At 39.5% G+C, this 20,989-nt stretch overlaps 1 pseudogene; it reads right to left on the reverse strand.

Moving 5' to 3' along the window:
* Nucleotides 1–568: 568 nt before the first annotated feature.
* On the reverse strand, nt 569–17,906 carry LOC117064228 (annotated as a pseudogene).
* Nucleotides 17,907–20,989: the final 3,083 nt, after the last annotated feature.

The following is a 20,989-nucleotide window of genomic DNA, read 5'->3' on the forward strand; positions in this document are numbered from 1 at the left end:
ATATTTTCTCAGCTAATATAAAATAAGTATTAATGAGTCCTTGAAAATGTTGGCATTATTTAAAGCATCTCATGCCAACAAAAGGATTGAGAATTGCTAGTGTAGGGTTCTTTATAAACTCTGCAGAAGAGGCTGGAATTTCTGAGTTCCAGTGCCTTAATATGTATATATGTAAGCTAACCTCTTTACTTCCTTTCACAAAGATTATTAACAAAAATAGTTGCAATGTATTAAGCTTTACTGATGAACATAACGAGAATGGACTTACATTTGGAGTAATAAATTTGAAGTAATAAAAAGAAAGTAAACAATTATGTACATACATGCTAAAACCGATATAAAAATCTATTAATTTAATTTATTGGGTCTCCTCCATAGATATGCTCATCTACAGAGTGTACTGTAACTTTCTCTTAGCACGAAGTTAACTGAGCCCCTCAGGCTGCTTCGAACCTGCTTTCCCACTTCCACTTTGTAAAGAGCTCCAAGTTCACTAACAAAGTGGTCCTTCTTTAACAGCAATAACAAGAAATGGGGAGGAAGAATAGATAGGAACTCAACAGCAACTCTAAGGCGGGTTGATTACCTGGTCCTCCTTAAACTGGGGGCTCTTGTTAAACTCACTTTGCTTCCTGAAGAAAAGCTGGGCCAAGATGCGGCCTGCTGTAGCCTGGATATAATCGTCCATGTCAAGGGTTTGAAGCTGATAGTGTAAACCAAAAGAAGATATGTCAGCATCTAAAAGAAGATATGTCAGCATCTAACTACTCAGATCCCTGCAGAGATCTTACAGCTGTCAAGGCATTTGCTGTACTACACAGTACTTGGCTACCTGCACAGCTATTGAGAGGTGACAACATGCTAGCGGCCCTCACTCTCGGAGCCTCCCCGGCCTCCGCGTCCACTCTGGCAGTGCTTGAGGAGCCCTTCAGCCCACCACGGCACTGTGGGAGCCCCTGTCTGGGCTGGCCGAGGCCAGAACCAGCTCCCTCTGCTTGCGGGGAGATGTGAAGGAAGAGGCGCGGGCGGGAACCGGGGCTGCACGCCGTGCCTGGGGCCAGCGCGAGTTCCGGGAGGGCGTGGGCTCGGTGGGTCCGGCTCTCGGAGCGGCGGGCTGACGCTGCCGGCCAGGGCAGTGAGGGGCTTAGCACCCGGGCCAGCAGCTGCAGAGGGTGCGCAGGGTCCCCCAACAGTGCCAGTCCGCCAGCGCTACGCTCGAATTCTCGCCAGGCCTTAGCTGCCTCGCCGCAGGGCAGGGCTCCAGACCTGCAGCCCGCCATGCCCGAGCCTCCCCCAACACCGGCCATGGGCTCCTGCGCTGCCCGAACCTCCCGGACAAGCACCGCCCCCTGCGCCGTGGCTCCCGGTCCCACCAACTGCCCAAGGGCTGAGGAGTGCAGGCTCGCCTGGGACTGGAGGGCAGCTCCGCCTGCAGCCCCCGCGCCGGATCCACTGGTTGAAGCCAACTGGACTCCTGAGTCTAGTGGGGACTTGGAGAACCTTTATATCTAGCAACTGGATTGTAAATACACCCATCAGCACTCTGTGTCTAGCTCAGGGATTGTAAATACACCAATCAGTACTCTGTATCTAGCTAACCTAGTGGGGACTTGGAGAACTTACCTGTCTAGCACTCAGGGTCTAGCTCAGGGTTTGTAAATTCACCAATCAGTACTCTGTATCTAGCTAACCTAGTGGGGACTTGGAGAACTTTTCTGTCTAGCACTTAGGGTCTAGCTCAGGGATTGTAAATGCACCAATCAACACTCTGGCAAAATGGACCAAATCAGCTCTCTGTAAAACAGACCAATCAGTGCTCTGTAAAATGGACCAATCAGCAGGATGTGGGTGGGGTCAGATAAGGGAATAAAAGCAGGCTGGCGGAGTCATCAGCAGCAAGCTGGTGTGGTGCCATTCCATGGTGTGTAAGCTTTGTTCTTTCCCACTTTACAATAAGTCTTGTTGCTGATTACTCTTTGGTTCCACGCCCACTCACCGTGAAGGTCTGCAGCTTTACTCCTGAAGCCAGCGAGACCACGAACTCACCAGAAGGAAAATACTGTGGACCCGTCTGAACATGTGAAGGAGCAAACTCCGGGCACACCAAATTTAAGAACTGTAACACTCGGCCGGGCGCGGTGGCTCAAGCCTGTAATCCCAGCACTTTGGGAGGCCGAGACGGGCGGATCACAAGGTCAGGAGATCGAGACCATCCTGGCTAACACGGTGAAACCCCGTCTCTACTAAAAGATACAAAAAACTAGCCGGGCGAGGTGGCGGGCGCCTGTAGTCCCAGCTACCCGGGAGGCTGAGGCAGGAGAATGGCGTAAACCCGGGAGGCGGAGCTTGCAGTGAGCTGAGATCCGGCCACTGCACTCCAGCCTGGGAGACAGAGCCAGACTCCGTCTCAAAAAAAAAAAAAAAAAAAAAAAAGAACTGTAACACTCACCGCGAGGGTCCGTGGCTTCATTCTTGAAGTCAGCCAGACCAAGAACCCACCAATTCTGAACATACTAAGACCTCCTGCAAGTGGTCATCTTGTGTACCAGTTTCGCCTTGCCATGGGGAGCTCACATTCTCAACTCTGAGTGGTAGGGAGAGTCTGATAACTAGAGGGCCTGAAGCATCTGAAACTTTCAGGGATGGATGGTGCAGGACCCAGAGACAAAAGGGCTTCTCAGAATTCCATGCCCAGAGGCTGCCAAATAGTTGATTCTGGTGCTCTGCAGTCAGAGACTGATGGTCTGTCTCCGCTGGGGCCAGTAATCACCGTCTGCTGGGCCGGGATGTTTAGTGGGCTGGGTCTGATGCTCTGTGTCTGCCTTTGCGTATACGGCTCTTGCTGTCCTTATTCTTCTTCCCACTCTTGACATTCTGTTTCTCAGTCTGCCTCTCAGTTTCTGCGTGTGTGTGTGTGTGTGTGCGCGCGTGCACGCGCCTACCTCTCAATGAGTGTTTCTCCCTGTGTTTATGTGTGCACGCCTCTGCACATCTGCCTCTGAATCTGTCTTGTCTGCTTGTGTGTCTGTGTGTGTTTGTCTTTATGTATGTCCTTGTGTCTGCCTTTCTTCATGTATAGGCCTGTCTGTATATTGGCATGCGTGTGTGTTTCTTTTCTTCTGTCTCTCTATGGGTCTCTGTCCCTCTTTGTGTGTATGTCTGTGTCTCCTACTTGTGTATGGCTGTGTTCTTCTTTTCTTTGCGTCACTCTTTTCATGTCTGTTTCTCTGTGTCTTTCTCTTTATTGGGGCTGTGTGTCTGTGTGTGTATGTGTGCCTCTTCCTCTCTGGGCATCTCTCCGTGTATCTATCACTGTGTGTGTCTGTCCCTCTGTATGTGTGTGACATTCTCTGTGTTTCTCTCTGGGTATATGTTTCTTCTGTCTCTCTGCCTGTCTATACTCCCTCCCTCCTTTTTCTTTCACACTCCTGATGCAGAACACATCCCCCGTCACCCCATGAGAAGCACTTCCCATCACTTACTCTGATGGGGGTTGGCGGATTATCCTCCATCAAGGTGCAAATCAGACATTCCTGAGGGTGGGTGAGGAGTGAAAAACTTCCTCCTACCCCCAAATTCTGATTCATTTATTTATTTCCTGTTGTAAATCAATTCTTGTTTCATTTAAAACTCCGTACTTCTGTTCTCTTTTTAAAATATTTGTACACTTCTAATTTGGGATTTGTATTTAATGGTTTTCAATTGTCATTTTTATCTTTTATAATTTTAAGCTTTAATTTGTTGGTATTAGCCTTTCATATCACATCAAATCTTATTTTGCCTCCAAAATAATTTTGATTTTTAACATTTTGCCTTTGTCATATTTTGCACATACATAACATTTTTATTCTAATCATTTTTCTATTCTCTTATTCACTTTTTAAACTTTAACTTGCTATCTTTGAGTTTTCCCTTATTTTCCTATTTTGTTTGATCTGATTTTGCTTTATGATTTGTTCTTATTATGGCTATTGAGAATGATGGCCAAGAGGGTGGCAGTCACAGTGAGACCCACACCGAAATTCGGGGTCACCAGAATCCTCCTTCCCTGCCATCTCCTGCCAATAACACCTACAGCCAACTTTCTGCTTTTTCTCATATAGCTCTCCATAAACCTCTCGCCAGGTAGGCCTAGGAAGGTTTTGAGACCAAGGTGCTAGAATTTGCCAGTCTCCCTCAAAGAATGGAGGGAGTCATCCTGGGAAATGAGTTTCACCAGGATCAGGTCCGCCTTTGGACTTAGGCCCTGTAGAGACTGTAGAATTCACCTGTGCTTCTCCCTGGAGGCCTTGTTGGGTCTCCTTGTAGAAAGAACCACAGCGAAGAGAAATGCATGTCTGTTCCCAGACTCACCCCAGGGGTGCCCAATCAGACTGTTTTATTTTCCACCCAGTCTCAAAAAGCAACCTAGTCCTAAGGATTTTTAAAATCTAAATTCCACAATGTATCCCTCTCTCAAACCCATCATTTCATCTAATTAAGGAGCCCAGGAGTGAATTTTTTAAAGCAAATAATTATTTAATGCAGTGAACAATTTATCTTAGTCTGTTTTGTATACACAGGTCATCATAGATTTCCCAAAATAAAGAATGAAAGGGAAGAAATTCTACCTTGGTACTCCTGAAGTTTCTCTTCGTATAGAAGAAACTCTCTCTCCCTCCCCCTCTCCCCACCCTTTCCCCCTCAAGTATACTTGAAAAGTAAGTTGGGCATGCTCACTTCATCTCCTCCCTCTTTTTGCTTGGGAGCTGGCAAACCTTCCAAGAACATGCACTTTTACTTTATGCCATAAGGTATACAAAGACCTGCCTCAACATGGGGAGGCCTATCCAATTCTGGGGACCACTATTAGGAAACCCACCTGCCCACAATATTAGTACATTCTCTAATACATGATTTATTACTAATAAAAGTGATTTGGATCTCTATATGTTGACTTTTTGATCTTTATTTCTGGGTTCAAAATTTCAAGCATTAAGAGAGAATGTGATATATTGGATCCCTTTTTAAAAAGATGAGAAGACTATTTGATTCTCCTGTTCACATGTTAATTCATCCAGTTTATTTATTCATTCATTTAATACACATCTACTCAGGGGTCCCTTTGGTCCAGACACATTGCTTACCAGAATATTGTGCAGAACACTGACACTTGGCAATCTCTCTCAAGCTGGCTTATTCTCACCTGGTCTTCAGGGTTATAGGCAAGAATGAAAAGCAAATTCTAATCACATGTGCTCTTAATGTAATGCTGGGTTCCAATAGTGAAAAATACCACATCTTCAATGTGAATGTTGAATTCTATGGTACCCTGAGTGCCAATAATCCCCACCTAAGGAGGAAAATGCTGTCTATTTAACTTTAAGCAAATAAAATGTACACTTGTTGTCTTGGTGAAATTATTGATCACACCCCTTTGACTCTCCAGAGAGCCTAATTAAGATGATCAATTTTATGGATACCATCAGAAAATCTAATTCATTATTCAATCAAATATTCATTAAGAATAAGTATTAATAGTGAAGAACAGATGAATAAAAGCACGTGGTTATACGGGAACTCCTTAGTAAGGGTAAGAGTGGAAGGTAGAGGCCATCCCTAACTCCTTCACATAAAATCTCCTAGCCCCACAAAAATCAAAATATAATAAAGTAAATGTTCCTTAAAATGTATTAGTGAGTACAATACACAGAGCATTATGAAAAAGGGTATCAATCACCATGTTCTAATTAAGGGTTACAAATGATGCTCCCTAACACAACAGGCAGAAGATTTACATTTCAGTGTTTTACCGCCCCCGTGCCTTCCTTTGCACTTGCTTAGCAAAAATCATCCTTCTAGGATAGCAACATCCTAACAATCTTCCTTAAAAGGGGTTAAAAAGTAAATTTGTATACAAATGTTCACACACAAACACAACAAAATGAAGTCTAATCCTTGAAATATAATTTGTGAAAAATCACAATGCCCTTTTCCAATTTATTAAAGCCTTCACTTCTAAAAACATAAAACAAGACTTTTGCTATGATGACATAATGAGTAAATTCCAGTCTGGTTTTAGTTCTTTCTTTCAAGATGGAGAAAGGTACAGACTTTCTTAGAGAAGACCGTTCCATCTGTGTATACTATTGTTGGTTTCCCCAGGGAAATCCATGAAACTCTGGAAGAACCACAGCCAAATCATTATAGAAACACGCTACACAGCTTGGCTTTTCTTATGGTACCCATGTAATTGATCATCCAAATCAGGTTTTCTGGAGAGTTAAAAATGGTGATCAATAATTTCACCAAGACAAGTATACATCAGGGATACCCTGGACAAACTGGAATATGGCCACCCTACTGATGCTCCATGTCTCCCCAGCTACCCACACTCACATTTCACCGAGAGGCAATCTGTTATTTCACACTCTCCCAAGGGCAGCATCTTCCACTATGCATTACCTGAGGATGCAAAACTGAAAAACCTCAGCAAGCGTTCCAGACCTTTCATCATTGTGATAACATCTTTACCACTTCTGAAATATTCTTAGCCTCTTTTCATGCACGTCTTGAATCCTTCTGTCTCATTAAACTCAGAAACTACCTTGCAGGATCTTCATGGTTTCCTCTGTAGCAACTGTGCCCACAAAGCCATTAGGACTGAGTCATTCTATGTTATTAACAACTGAAGCAAAATGAAAAATACCTCCCATTTGCTTCTTTCTGCATTAAAAAGCAAATTCCCCCCCAAAAAATGTTTAGAGATAAATTACCTTTCCACATCCACTTAACACATAGTGCATTTTGTTTGCATTAAAATGAAAATGTGGCTGTCATAATCCATTGTAATTCTGTTACAAATTCTGAGTGTACTCAAAGTGAGGACATTTTGATGCTTACAAAAGAAAAAGGAAAAAGAAACCCCATTAGCCAACATCCTATTTAGCAACTTAGCAATTCATACAATCATAATAATAATTAATATTTATGCAGCCCTCACCAAGAACATGCAATTTTCTATGTCTTTTACATTTATTATGTCACTTCTTCCTCACAACCACCTTATAAGTTCAGTGGCATTATTCTCCCCATCTTACAGATGACGGAATTAAAATCTAACTTGGTTGAGGAATTTACATAGGTCCTCACAGCTAAGAAATGGCAGAACTAGGATTTGAACCCAGGGAATCTGACACCACAATGATACAATATAACCAGTTGAGCATTTAAAAACAAATGAAAAGAGAACTCTCACAGGCATCTAGTCTTTTCATTAATATAATTATCTATAAGCAGAGAAGTTTAGTTCCTAAATCCACATTGAAGCCTCAGTCAACCACTGAAAACATGATTGCATTATCTGCAGCAAATTTCTTCCCATAGAAAGAATGGGTGAGTTTATGACTCTTCAGAGATACAAATTATAGCAAATTTTCTGTTAATTATATCATAATCTTTCTGCCAATACATTATAATTTCCTGTGGAAGACCTTCATTAAGGAAAATAGAAAACAACTCAACTTCAACAAGATTTTGTCATTAGGAAGAATATAAGATGTACTTTTGAGTCCATTATCCAACTTCTATTATATATACCTACTAGTCAATTTTCCCTGGACTTAGCTGACTGCTGCCCTAGAAACACAAATACTCATGCTCTCTTTGTGTCATACCTTCAGGGTGATATGTCTTTTGAGATATGGTACATAATACATAACTTCAGGGTGATATGTGTTTTCAGATATGGTACCTACCTTAACTTGCCTGGAAGCAATGTCTCAGTTGCAGGAAAAAATACATCATCAACATTCAAAGTCTGAAGTTCATCATGTGTGGAAAAGAAGAGTAAGGAAAAACAGTCTTCATTCACCACATTCTTTATCCAGTATAGTATATTTTTAGGGAAGAAGATTACTTGGCCAGCTATAACATTGTATGTGTAACTATTTTACCATCATCGTCAACTACCCCAATCTATGCTGTTCCCTAAAATATAAGCAGAAAAACATAACCAACATCACTTTGGAGCAATGTTTCTCAACATCTTTCCATTACTTTCCCTCTAAGTTATGCTTTTAGACTTTTTTTCTATTACCACCCTTTGCAATTTTAATACCGTACATATACTGTAGATCAGTATACTGTATAAATCTATTGTTTATATACTCTATGCATATCTATTCATTATACATAAAAAGGGTAAGACTTTTGTCTCCCTCAAAAGTTGTTACCCCGTTGGGGGCAATATCAGCTCCTATTAAGACTCCATGTTTTACACTTTGAGAAGCCGAGGCAGGTGGATCACCTAAGGTCAGGAGTTCAAGATCAGCCTGGCTAAAATGGTGAAACCCTGTCTCTACTACAAATACAAAATTAGCCAGGAGTGGTGGCGCGTGCCTGTAATCCCAGCTACTTTGGAGGCCGAGGCAGGAGAATCACTTGAACCCGGGAGGCAGAAGTTGCAGTGAGTGGAGACTGTGCCATTCCACTCCAAACTGGGCAAGAAGAGCGAAACTCCATCTCAGAAAGCAAAACAAAAACAAAGACTGCATATTTTAAAGTTTAAAAAGACTGAAGTCACTTGGATAGGATGTGTGCATGTTCTTAGTTGGTTGTACAAGTAGGAATGTATGTGTTTGTGTGTATGTATACATACAGATATGTGTGTGCTTTCCAGATAAGAAAAAGTCCACATACAATTTTAACAATGACAGCTAACATATAGTGCCTTTAATATATGTCAGGTATTCATGTGATCACTTTACTTGATTCAGCCTGATTATTCCTTACTTCAGTCCTATGAAGCATGGTAATATTATTATCCCTGTTTTACAAAAGAGAAAACTTTGGAGAGAACTTATTTTCCAAGATTACTCAGCTAGTCAATGGAAAAGCTGAGATTTGGACCCAAGCAGTCTGGCTCCAAAGTCTATACTTTTTATTCATACTAAACCATATTTTGATTCTGCTTCTATAAAATTATATACTTTCTCATTCTCTAATCTGTTCCTCAGTATTACCCTGTGAGGTAGGCAGAGAAGATACCATTATTTCTGTTTTACCAGAGACTCATGGTCACAAAATGGAGCAGCCACAGGGGCAGACAAAAAAGAAGTCTTCGTTCTGTCTACACGGACATGTATAACTCAAATTCAGATTGGTATTAAAGATACAGAGGAAAGGTGGCCCTCTAAAGAGCTCTCTCTTCATCCATAAGCAAGGAGCAGCAGCAATGTGTACCTATTCATATCAGGGCACCAATTACTCCAGATACAGAGCAGAGATTGCACAGGAGTCAGTAGGATCTTCGTGGTGAAGCCAGGCACACCAGCAAGCTTGCCCACCCTACTCTCAGGGTCCCTTCCAAAGCTTCCATGAAGACACCCAGAAGCAGAAGCAATCTCCCTGGACGATAGGAGTAGAGGGACTTCTTCACATACTGTTGCTTGGTTTCTTACCCTGATTGTGAGAAACAGTAATCTCACAATTTTCTGGGCATCCAGAGAATATTCAACTCCATATAGCTCACATTATGAACTCTCAGGACTGCCTGAACAACCTCCTCAGGCTGAGCTGGGTCCCGGGGTCTATTTTCTACTAGAGAAGGCTCCAGACCCATTTCCCTAGCTTGGAGTTTCTTTTCAGGGGTCCCCCCTCCCCCAAGGAAAGTCCACTGAGCTGCCTTTTCTTCTACTGTTCTGCTACTGCTCAGTCAAGGCCATGAAAATGAATCTTTTAGAGATTATCCTCTTTTACATATTTTGTCTAGGTGGAAAAAGACAAGAAGTCAGAAAACATGAGCTTTGTCCCTGTGAATCCAATGACTACAGTTTATCTTTAGAAAACCCAACTAATCTCTCTGGTCTCCTGTTCTCTTATAAGAACAAAAGAATAGTTTGGTCTCATGTAAAGGAAACTCTAATCTCTCTCTCTCTCTCTGTTGTAAATTCTAAAATTGAATGCATTGTCCAAGAATAAGAAAGAGGGCTTTCTTAACCACAACAAAAACATCACATAAAATCGGCTACGTGTCTTTAACTAGATCACCGGGGAAAGACCAAACTCTGAAAGTTCTGTGAGGGCTTAGTCACTACTGCTTCCCCAGTGTCTGGAATGCAAAAGGAAATCAATAAATACTTTTGGGAATTAATGAATTATTTGAAATTCAAGTAAGGACACTCATTTTACCTCCAGCTATCTCTATTTCACTAGACTTCAAGAACATTCTGAAAAGTCTGAACCACAAAAGGGCATCCAATTGGCCTGATCTTAGACTCCAGACTGAACACAGCAAACTACTTTGTTATTCCGATTGCTGTTATTTTCCTTAGAGAAAAGCTGCTGTTTCTTTGATCATTAAATCAGAGCTACTGGTTTTAGCTTTGGCTCAGAGGACCAAACAGTGATCTTATTTTAACAATAGTGTGTGAAAAATGATTTCATACTGAAGAAAAGAGTTCAAAGTGATGCCGAATATAATTTAAACAAACAGACTAATGCTTAAAGGCACTTGTAACTAATCTAGTTGAATATATAGCCAAAGCATAAATGTTTGTCTATCTCTTAGTTAAGCAGATTTTGTAACAACTAAATTAATACTCTCAGGACAAACAACTTAGATGCTTAAGAGGAGAGTGTGGGCAAACTAGTTATACCTGAGCAAGACAGTCATGTTCATCGGTGTTGAAGTGCCAGTGAAGGGCCTGGAGGCCATTGCTTTTTATCCTAAGGGTCCCCAGAGTCATTTGTGATCTCTGACTGTTCAAGTTGGTGCCAAAGGCGTATTCTTCATTGCTGAGATAGTCTTTGACATTGTTCCTGTACTGGGCCCACTGAATTGTACCACCAAGGAACTGAAACACCTGGAAAACCATAAACAATCCACCATAAGCATGGAGGCCACCTCCTGAGAGCATGGGGCCATCATGGCCTATAGAATAAGAAGGAAGCAAAAGGGAAAAGGCAATGGTAGTGAGGTGACTTTTGGAGTCCCAGAAAGGAAGAGGAGGAATGGGTCTGTAAGAGTCCAGGAATGGCAATAGTAGCACATGCAGTGCTCTCAGTCTAGACCCTGTTAGACATTTAAAAAGACACCTAGGGTGGCAAGAGAATAGGGGAATTTCCATTTGTCCACGTGCAATTCTCTACACTAGTCAGACATGGAGCTATCTACTGAAGAACATTTCTGTCTTATCCTTTTAATGCACATGAAGGTAATTCTATGGTGTAGTACAGAGGACTCTCGAATCCCACCAATAAAGGGGACACCAGTTTTTCACATAAACCTCAGAAATGCAGTGAGTTCTTTAGACCACTCATAAATGCTTGGCAGGCTGGGAAGAAAATAGGCAGAACTATAAACTGAACCAGATTCTACAATAGGAGCCAAATCACCAATCAAGTGCCAGATGTATAGAAAGAATAGAAAACTGGTGACCCTACTTAGACTTCCTTCTAACATATTCAATCACTCACCTAATAATTACCTTTAAACAAGAGCCATACTACTTATATGTTGTGGCCATGGACAAATGTGGACTAATGCCTCAAAACTGGGAAGAACAATTAACAAATACGTGTCCAATACTCCAGCTTTCACTTCAATATTTCTATTGTGCTTCCAATCATAAACACCAAAAATATTTCCTGAGGTTCACTTATACTTTCAAATGGAATACATGCTCAATTCAAACAAAACTAGGACATACAAATATTTTTACTTAACAGTGCCCAGGCTTATGCCCAAAATATTTAACAACCTAGTTAACAACCTTGTTAAATATAAATTTTTAACAAAATATTTACTTAAATATTTAAGAACCTAAATACTTAAGAACAGAAGCAGTTAGCTGGTATGGCCACACTAGCATGTACTAGATGAATATCCATTCTGCAACCAGGACACAAGTGCATAGTGAAGTGGTGAAGAGTCCAAACTCTGGAGCTGAGCCACCACGGTTCAATTCCTAACCCCACCATTTATTCACTGTGTGGCCTGGGGCAAGTTATTTAGCCTCTCTGGGCCTCAAGTTATTCATCTATATGATGGGGCTAATAACATTGCTCTCATAAAACTCTGAGAGGATTAAACTGGTTAATGGATTCAAAGCTTGGTCCTGCATATAGTAAATGTACAATAAATGTTAGCCTTGTTCCTTTTAAATAAGCACAAGTAGGCTTGCTCCACTTTGATAATACCTGTATTTTAATTGGCATAATAAGGATGCTCCAAATTCATAAAACAGATATTACCCTTCCTAGTAATTCAAAGTAGTACATCCTTACACATTACTTTGGACAATGTATAGAATTACTCTTATTTTACAAATTAGAAAATTAGAGTAAAAACAGCTCCTTACATTTAGCTAATAGAAGAATTGTAACCGAAACTCTGGTTTTCTTACTACCATTCCAGGAAGCTTGCCATTTGGACCACATCTAAGCACTACAGAGCTGTGGCAGTGTCCCTTATCCTTTAACCCTTTTGTCATCTTTAAATGATGACTTGACATCGTTTAAACCATAGTCACTTTAATCTCCAAAATGCGGGGCATGGAGAGGAGGGCAAGGATCCTTAATATCTATGTAACCATCAGATATCCACCAAAACTTTATTTTTTAGTGAAGGAAACAGAAAATTATCATTAGAATATCACAGTAAAAATTGCTGCAGCAAGATCCCTTGACAGGTGCTAAAATTACTGATTGAAAGGTAAACCGTAAACAATATTTGCATATTCTTGAAGTATCTCTCCCAAATATTTGATAATTGCCAAGGGAAAATAGTAATTTTATTCTATTTTTAAAAGTTTTTTGTAGAAACAAGATCTTGCCATATTGCCTGGGCTGGTCTTGAACTCCTGGGCTCAAGTGATCTTCTCACCTTGGCCTCCCAAAGTGCTGGGATTCCAGGCACTTTAGTGTCACCACACTTGGCACTTCTGGTGAGCCAATGCGCCTGTCTGGAAAATAGTGATTTTATAGTGGAGGATTCTGGTAGACACCACCTTAGCCAAATGATCAAGGTTAACCACCTATAATACACATCGACATCACATACCCACGATTTGATGCACTGAGAAGGGCAGATCGCCTCCAGTCTATGGTAGCCTTCCCTGGAAGGCTTAATTCCAATTTAATCATGAGAAAACATCAAACAAACCTAAATTGAGTGACATTTTACCAAACTACTGAACAGTAACTACTGACTCTTCAAAAGTGACAGGATTATATAAAACAGAAAGATAAGAACTATTACAGATTGGAGGAGACTAAGGAAATGTGACAATTACATGAACTGGATCCTGGAACATAAAAATGACATTACAGGAAAAACTAGTGAAATCTGAGTAAGGTTTATAGTTTATAGTATTGTGCCAGGTTTTGAAAATTCTTTTATCGTTATGTGGATGTTAACATAAGGATAAGCTGAAAGAAAGTTATTCAGGGAATATCTTTGCAACTCTAAAGTCTAAAGTCTAAAAGTATTTCAAAACAAAAATTAAAAAGAAAGAAAAGAGGAAGAAGGAAGGAAAAATCATGAAAAATATCCATGACATATTTTCCCTGGGCACATGACTACTCTATGTTTCCCACCATCCCTTACAGTCAGGTTTTGCCATGTGGCTGAGTTTTAATCAACAGACTATGAGCAGAAATGCTGTGTGTCATTTCCAGGCTCAGACTTTAAAAAAAAAAAAAAAAAGGTAATTCCTCCACTGTTTTCCCTCACACTTTCAGCAGGTGAGTGTAATGATGCCCTGGTGGGAAGGGCAGATCCATTAGATGGAAGGAGCCTGGGTCCCCAGGTCACTGTAAAGAAAACCCACCAGACAAGGGAAAAACACCCATCTCAAACTCTTGCATATACAAGCAATAAAGCTCTGTTGTATTCTACCATTATACATTTGGTAGGTCTATTTTTTACCACAAACTAAAATGAAAACATATTTATAACTTTTTGAGCTCTTATTTCTCACTAGGGTATGCTACAAGTTTTATTATTTGAAATGTTTATCTCCATCACAAGGGCTAGACATAACTAATAATAAATTTGGCAAGTACAAAGAGCTGCTGATTGCAGTATCTGTCAAAGGGAGAAAGTGAATATATAAGATATAACTCTTCATTATTTGACTTGAGTTTATTTTCCTGGAATATATCCAATCACAAAAGAATATTGTTTTCCTCAGAAAAACTGAGCCAAGTAGATTCTTCTTTATATCATACTGGTAAAGGAGAAAAAGCAATACTACTAAGTTCCAGTAAGAAATTTTCCCCATCTCTATGTTAATCTACCTTTATAATCATTCAGGTGGAAAAGGCTGATAAGACAATGTTGGGCAATTCTTTCTAATTACTCACTTTGAAATGTCTACTATTAACAGGACTGATCAATATTCTCATTATGCAAATGTTTCTTATCTATTGTTCAACTTTCATATGACCACTGGATTATCAGAGATGTATGAGAATGTACTATATAACAGACACTGTGAAGAGTTAGTAAATTTAGAAGACACAGATCCTTGCCTCAAAGATTTTACAATGTATGATTCATTCCAGCTAACAAATATACAAGGAAAATTAAACAGGAAAAAAATGTGTTTTATGGTACCCTGAGAACAAGATGGGAAAATCACCTTCCTGGTCCCATAGATAAAACTTAAATAAGTACTTTAAATATTTTATCACCTCAAAATCAATGCCATACATTTAAATTCCTTTGTGGGAGAGGCTCAATACAAATCCCCACTGCTCCCACCCCCACCATTACCCATTCCAGAAACACCCTTGTTCTCAGGAGAACCTTAACCCTGCAGGCATTTGGTGGGTATTGGCTTCTAATACAGGCATCAGAGAATGCTGGGAAGGACCCCTAACCTTGTGAAGTTAAAAAAAAATGAAAATGTTGTATTCATTCAGCTCTACTCTACATAGCAATATGACTTTAGTCTAGTTCCTTAACCGTGCTAGGTCAGTTTCCTCATCTGTATACAATTATGACTGGATTAAATGACTGTCTAGCTCTGCCACTTGAGTTGGTGATATAATTATTTTGAGAAATAACATCAAACTGCTAGCTTCCCAACACTCTCACTTTTTAAGATTCCATTGGACATAATAATAAAGATATTCAGGCTTGGCACCATGGCTCATGCCTGTAATCCCAGCACTTTGGGAGGCCGAGGTGGTCAGATCACTTGAGCACAGGAGTTCAAGACCAGCCTGAGCAACAGGGCAAAACCCCGTCTCCACCTAAAGTACAAAAATTAGCCAGGCATGGTGGCGCATGCCTGTAATTCCAGCTACTCAGGAGGCTGAGGCATGAAAATCACTTGAACCTGGGAGGAGGAGGCTGCAGTGAGCCAAGATTGTGCCACTGCCCTCCAACCTAGGTGAAGGAGTGAGACTGTCTCAAATAAAAAAGATATTCAACATTCGAGCAATTCATTTCCCCAAATAAGTACTCCATATATAATTTATAATGCCAATCTAATGGCATAATAGAAGAAAACTCAAACTTCAGGATGGCTACTGAGTGATCATATGGACAAGACCAGACGAGTCCAGCTCCAAAAAACTTCTGTTATAGCTCATGTGCATTCACTCAACAAATATTGACTGAGGACTCACTATGTTCAGGACACTGTTCTAGATGCTTCAGTTTTACTGGTAGACAAAACAGACAAAAATTCCCTGCCCTCACGGTGCTTACATTCTAGTAGGAGAGTCAGAATTAATTAATTAATAAAAAATTAATTAATTAAAAAGTGATAAGTACTATGAGAAAAAAATTAAACAGGGGAAGACCAGAGGGTGGAATGTCAGAAGGAGTCATTTTAATTAATAAGATGATCATATAAGCCTTGTCTGGAGTTTAGCATAGAGTTCTATGCTAGTCTCAGTTATATTGGTGATACACTATGTGCCCTTAGGCAAAGAATATAAAGTCATGTGCCTTATTCACTCTTCAGATAAATGGATAAAGTCATAAGCCCCACTCCTTGCCAACAACCCACTTCAGGAGTAAGAACTCTTGTTTCCTTGGAAGAAGATTGTGTCTACATCTAGGATAGGAAAAAAAAAATCAATAGAATCCAGAACATTCTGTTGTTGACAGAGAGCAATGATACTTTCAAGAATGTCAACACAATACAGGCTTTCAAGAACTCACACAAAGCCAGACTGTGACAATCTGAGCTTCAAATATGTAATAGTTATACTGTGGTTAATTGGAATATATTAAACCTATGAAAGATCCTATGTTCATAGTGATACTCTAAGGTTGAAAGGTAATATAGGGTGTTGAGAAAGGTAGTCATAATATAAAAGGATAAAGTAATAGAATATATGCTATATTTTATTTTATTTACATATTTATTTATCTTATTTTATTTTTATTTATTCATTTATTTATTTTGAGATGGACTCTTGCTCTGTCGCCCAGGTTGGAGTGCAGTGGCGCAATCTCAGCTCACTGCAACCTCCGCCTCCCAGATTGAAGCAATTCTCCTGCCTCAGCCTCCCAAGTAGCTGGGATTACAGGCTCAGGCCACCATGTCCGGCTAATTTTTGTATTTTTAGTAGAGATGAGGGGGGTTCACCGTGTTGGACAGGCTGGTCTCAAACTCCTGACCTCAGGTGATCTGCCTGCCTCAGCCTCCCCAAGTACTGGGATTACAGGTGTGAGCCACTGCACCCAGCCTATGTGCTACATTTTAATAAGTAAAAGAGTATTACTATAAGAACTTTGTTTCTTCTATTAATAATATATATCTTTATAAATTATGAATATATACTTTTTCTGTTTAGGCACAGCAGTAAACATAGAGGAGGGAACCACTTCAGAAGGTTATGATAAAAATCCAAAGAGAGATAGGAGACAGTATTTTAGAAAAATTTTAATTCACCATAAAATGGAAAGGATTAGCAGTTGTCTCTTCTCCCATTCAGGGGAAAATAAATATACATTGAGATTTCTCACACTCCTGGCAATGCTTCCACATCACTCTTCCTTCAACTCTTCACCTGCCATATTTGCTACGGACCCACTGCAGAGAGATGGGATAAGATCTATCCATTAATGAACTCCTTCTAGTTAAAACTTAGAGATTTTGGGTAATTCTTCTAACAGATGATCAATCCACTGGAACCCGGGTTATTTTTCATACTTTATTGACACTTCACTGGGCTTCACAAACCTGGAACAGTCTCTTCCTTTGACATCATCTCCTGAACTTGCATACCACAGAAGAATTTTTAAATATACAATGGGAAAACCTGAGTTTTAAGAATGGAAAAATCAAAGAAACAACAAATATGGTCCTAAGAATGAAGCAACCAATTAAAGGGCACCCTTTGTCAAAGCCATCACAGCACTAACAGATCATTGACATGCATCAAGGGTTTGTTCTGTAGAGACAGCATACTGAGGAGCTGAGAATGCCAAAAAACATAAACTGCAATCTCTACCCTCAAAAAGTAAGCTGCAATTTTCCTTTTCATAGAAGCTACCCTCCAGAAAAAATAAACACACTGCAGAGAAACCTCTGTATCATTCCAGTGCCCAATGGTCATACCAATGACCCAAGTATACAATGTGAGATTGTGGGTAATGACTGCAGGATCACTGAGGCAATCATACAAGTTCAGAGGAACTCATTTTGAATAATGTCCTGTGTGTATTTGCTGACAAACACTGACGTTATGGCTACCACTCGGGGTGGCACAGATTCTCACTTCTTTTGCGTTCCTAGTATGAATGAACACTGTCTGTAAACATGGACCTCTTTTGTAAATTCACAAAGCTTTGGAAGCAAAAGAAATTATTTCTTAAAAAATAACAAACCTTCAATGGTTACAATTTCATTTCTGCGTGGGCCACTTAATGCCTCCAAATACAGCAATTTCCTTCTGACCATGGTTCACTGTTTTTACCACCAACGAGCTAAATGCCATTTCCATTCCTTGCACACATCTATCAAAACTCTCTAATATCCTCGGAACTAGGTTAAGTGCTCCTGTAATACGTTCTCAACACACCCTGAATGTTTCATTCAAAGTGTTCCTTTCAGTTAATAATTGTAGAATTATTAGCTACATGAATGCCTCCACTGCCAGATTATAGATTGTGTATAGCAGAAATACCATCATTAAAGCTTAGCATAAAGCCTGGCACTTAGTAAGCTTAAATGAATAAATAATTGACTCTTAACGTGATACTTATAATTCAGTACAACCACATTTCTTACCCTAAACCACTAACAAGAAGTGATCAATGCATCCAGCCTTCAACATTCTCTCCTCTTTCCCTTCTAAGAGTGCTGTTAGCATAGGAGAAAATTTAAGTGGTCAATGAAACCATATACAGTATGGTTTTAAAACACATAGAAATGGTATAGCAGTACAAGATGCTAAATAAGAAATATGAATATGAATTCACGTTATTTTTTAGCTCTATTACTACCAAAAACAGTCCAACAACAGCTGCAGAAGCTGTACTTTTGCCCTATGTTCACTCTCATATGTTTTGGTAGTATCCAGCCTATGGTACTTTATACTATTCTTTACCATGAGGAGCAAGAACTCTTGTTTCCTTGGAAGGAGGTTGTGTCTATACCTAAGGCAGGAAAAATCAGCAGAGTCTGGAACATTCTGTTGTTGCCAGACAGTAATGATGCTTTCCAGAATGTCAACACAATAGGAAGCTTTCAAGGGCTCACACAAAGCCAGACTGTGACAATCTGAGCTTCAAATATGTAATAGTTATATTGTGGTTAATTGGAATATATTAAACCTGTGAAAGGTTCTATGTTCATAGTGATACTCTAAGCATAAAGGGTAACAGAGGGTATTGATAAAGGTAGTTGTAATATAAAAGGATAAAATAATAGAATATATGCTATATTTTAATGAGTAGAAGGGTATTAATATATAATACCCTTTGTTTCTTCTATTAATGATATATTTCTTTATAAATTATGAATATATTTTCTTCATGTAGGCACAACAGTAAACATAGGGAAGGGGACAGTGAGTGAACTGAGTCATACTGGGAAAAGCAGATACAGTACCCAAAATAGGGAGGACTGAGATCACCAATGACCACATACAGTTGCTGGGAAGAAAGGGTGTTCAACATTTTATCAGCACCTGTGGTCGTGCGCAATTACCAAGTAAAAGAAAGATTTGACTGTGTATCAAAACTGATGGATTTGCTAAATTTCTAAATAGAGAGGATAATTACAGAGCCAATCCTCATCTCCTGGGAGAAAAAAATCTTCTGGATGATCTTACTAATTATAGTAAAATTCTTTAAAGAATGAACATGTTTTCATAATGCCAACATACCCAGGCATTAAAATACAATAACAGGACAATGGTTCAGGTACTGCTGGCTATGGGAAATCTAAAGACTAAATTGTTTTTTTGATAAACACCATTTAAAAGTTAAAATCAGTACGAACAAGAAGTACTTAAGAGTCTCATGATACGGCCGGGCGCGGTGGCTCAAGCCTGTAATCCCAGCACTTTGGGAGGCCGAGACGGGCGGATCACGAGGTCAGGAGATCGAGACCATCCTGGCTAACACAAAAAAAACTACAAAAAACTAGCCGGGCGAGGTGGCGGCGCCTGTAGTCCCAGCTACTCGGGAGGCTGAGGCAGGAGAATGGCGTAAACCCGGAGGCGGAGCTTGCAGTGAGCTGAGATCCGGCCACAGCACTCCAGCCTGGGTGACAGAGCGAGACTCTGTCTCAAAAAAAAAAAAAAAAAAGAGTCTCATGATACAATACATAAAACTTCACTATTAGAAGAAAAGGAACTCCATCTAATGTTCCTATGAGCAGGTCCAATATCTCAACCAATAATTAACTTGATATTCAGTTCCTATAACATCACATGAAATTACAAAATCCCTGGAGAAAAAAAATTAAAATAATAAAACCCTAGGAAGCTATCAAAGTAAGTATAACACTTGGAAAATATAAAATCTAATACACGAGTATGAATTAAAATCATGGTGCTGATGTTTTAGGTTTAAGCATAACTTTAGAAATAGTTTTGAAATGCTTGTGTTTGTGTATAGTTTATCCCCCGTTAAAAGAATCAGAAATACTAGTTTGAGTATAATCTAAACTGCTTCAGGGAATTAATCAACTTGCAATTGTTGTTTAAATGCTTGGAAAGGTTGGATTTTTAAATTTTATGTATTTAATAATTCATCATCAAACCACATAGTGGTTGGTGTTGCTTTCCATGTTCAAAGATCTCTGGGACAAAAGACCTATCAATAAGAATTTAAAATATATAGAAAACTTCAGGCCTTAGGCTGCAATTGAGTCCCCACAAGAATATAAGTATTCATATACATTTCTGCCATGACTTAAAAGGTTACTTCAACCCTATATTCTAAGAACATTCTGCCAGAGGGGGGGTTTAGGCTTTGTAGTCCAAGAACTAAAATCAAAGATACTATGTAGGTACTTACATGCCAAGAGAGAGCATTAATTTCAAAACAACTTTATAGATAAAATTTAAAATATAATAATAATTGAGTATAATTTTTTGTAATAAAAGTCTACTAATGAGAAAAATTGAACTCTTCTTTCTCTTCTTTAGGAGATAACATTTTGCTTAATTCGGATTCAAAGTTAGTGCTCCTTGTCATAAATGTTCATCCGTTAATGATGAACAGTTGCAATTTCATCTTTGAAAATGTTTTTGTACACAGATAGGTACTGCCCAATACTAATGTCAGTCTATAAACATATTATTTTAGTTGAACATATTCATGATTAGAAAGTATTTATGAATTCTATTAGATTCTTCTCTTGATATTTGCTTTTCGGCATGTCATTACATTAATAACCTCTGATTGAAGGTAAGGTGAAAGTTCCTCAATTGCACAATTAAATGAATGCTTAAATATAGAAAGTCCCTTTACATTTGAATTGAGGTCCAAAAGCACTGCTGAAACTATAATTTGATCTTGGAAATTACATCC

This window comes from Trachypithecus francoisi, unplaced genomic scaffold, assembly GCF_009764315.1.
Source record: "Trachypithecus francoisi isolate TF-2019V2 unplaced genomic scaffold, Tfra_2.0 Lachesis_group19, whole genome shotgun sequence".
Lineage (NCBI taxonomy): Eukaryota > Metazoa > Chordata > Mammalia > Primates > Cercopithecidae > Trachypithecus > Trachypithecus francoisi.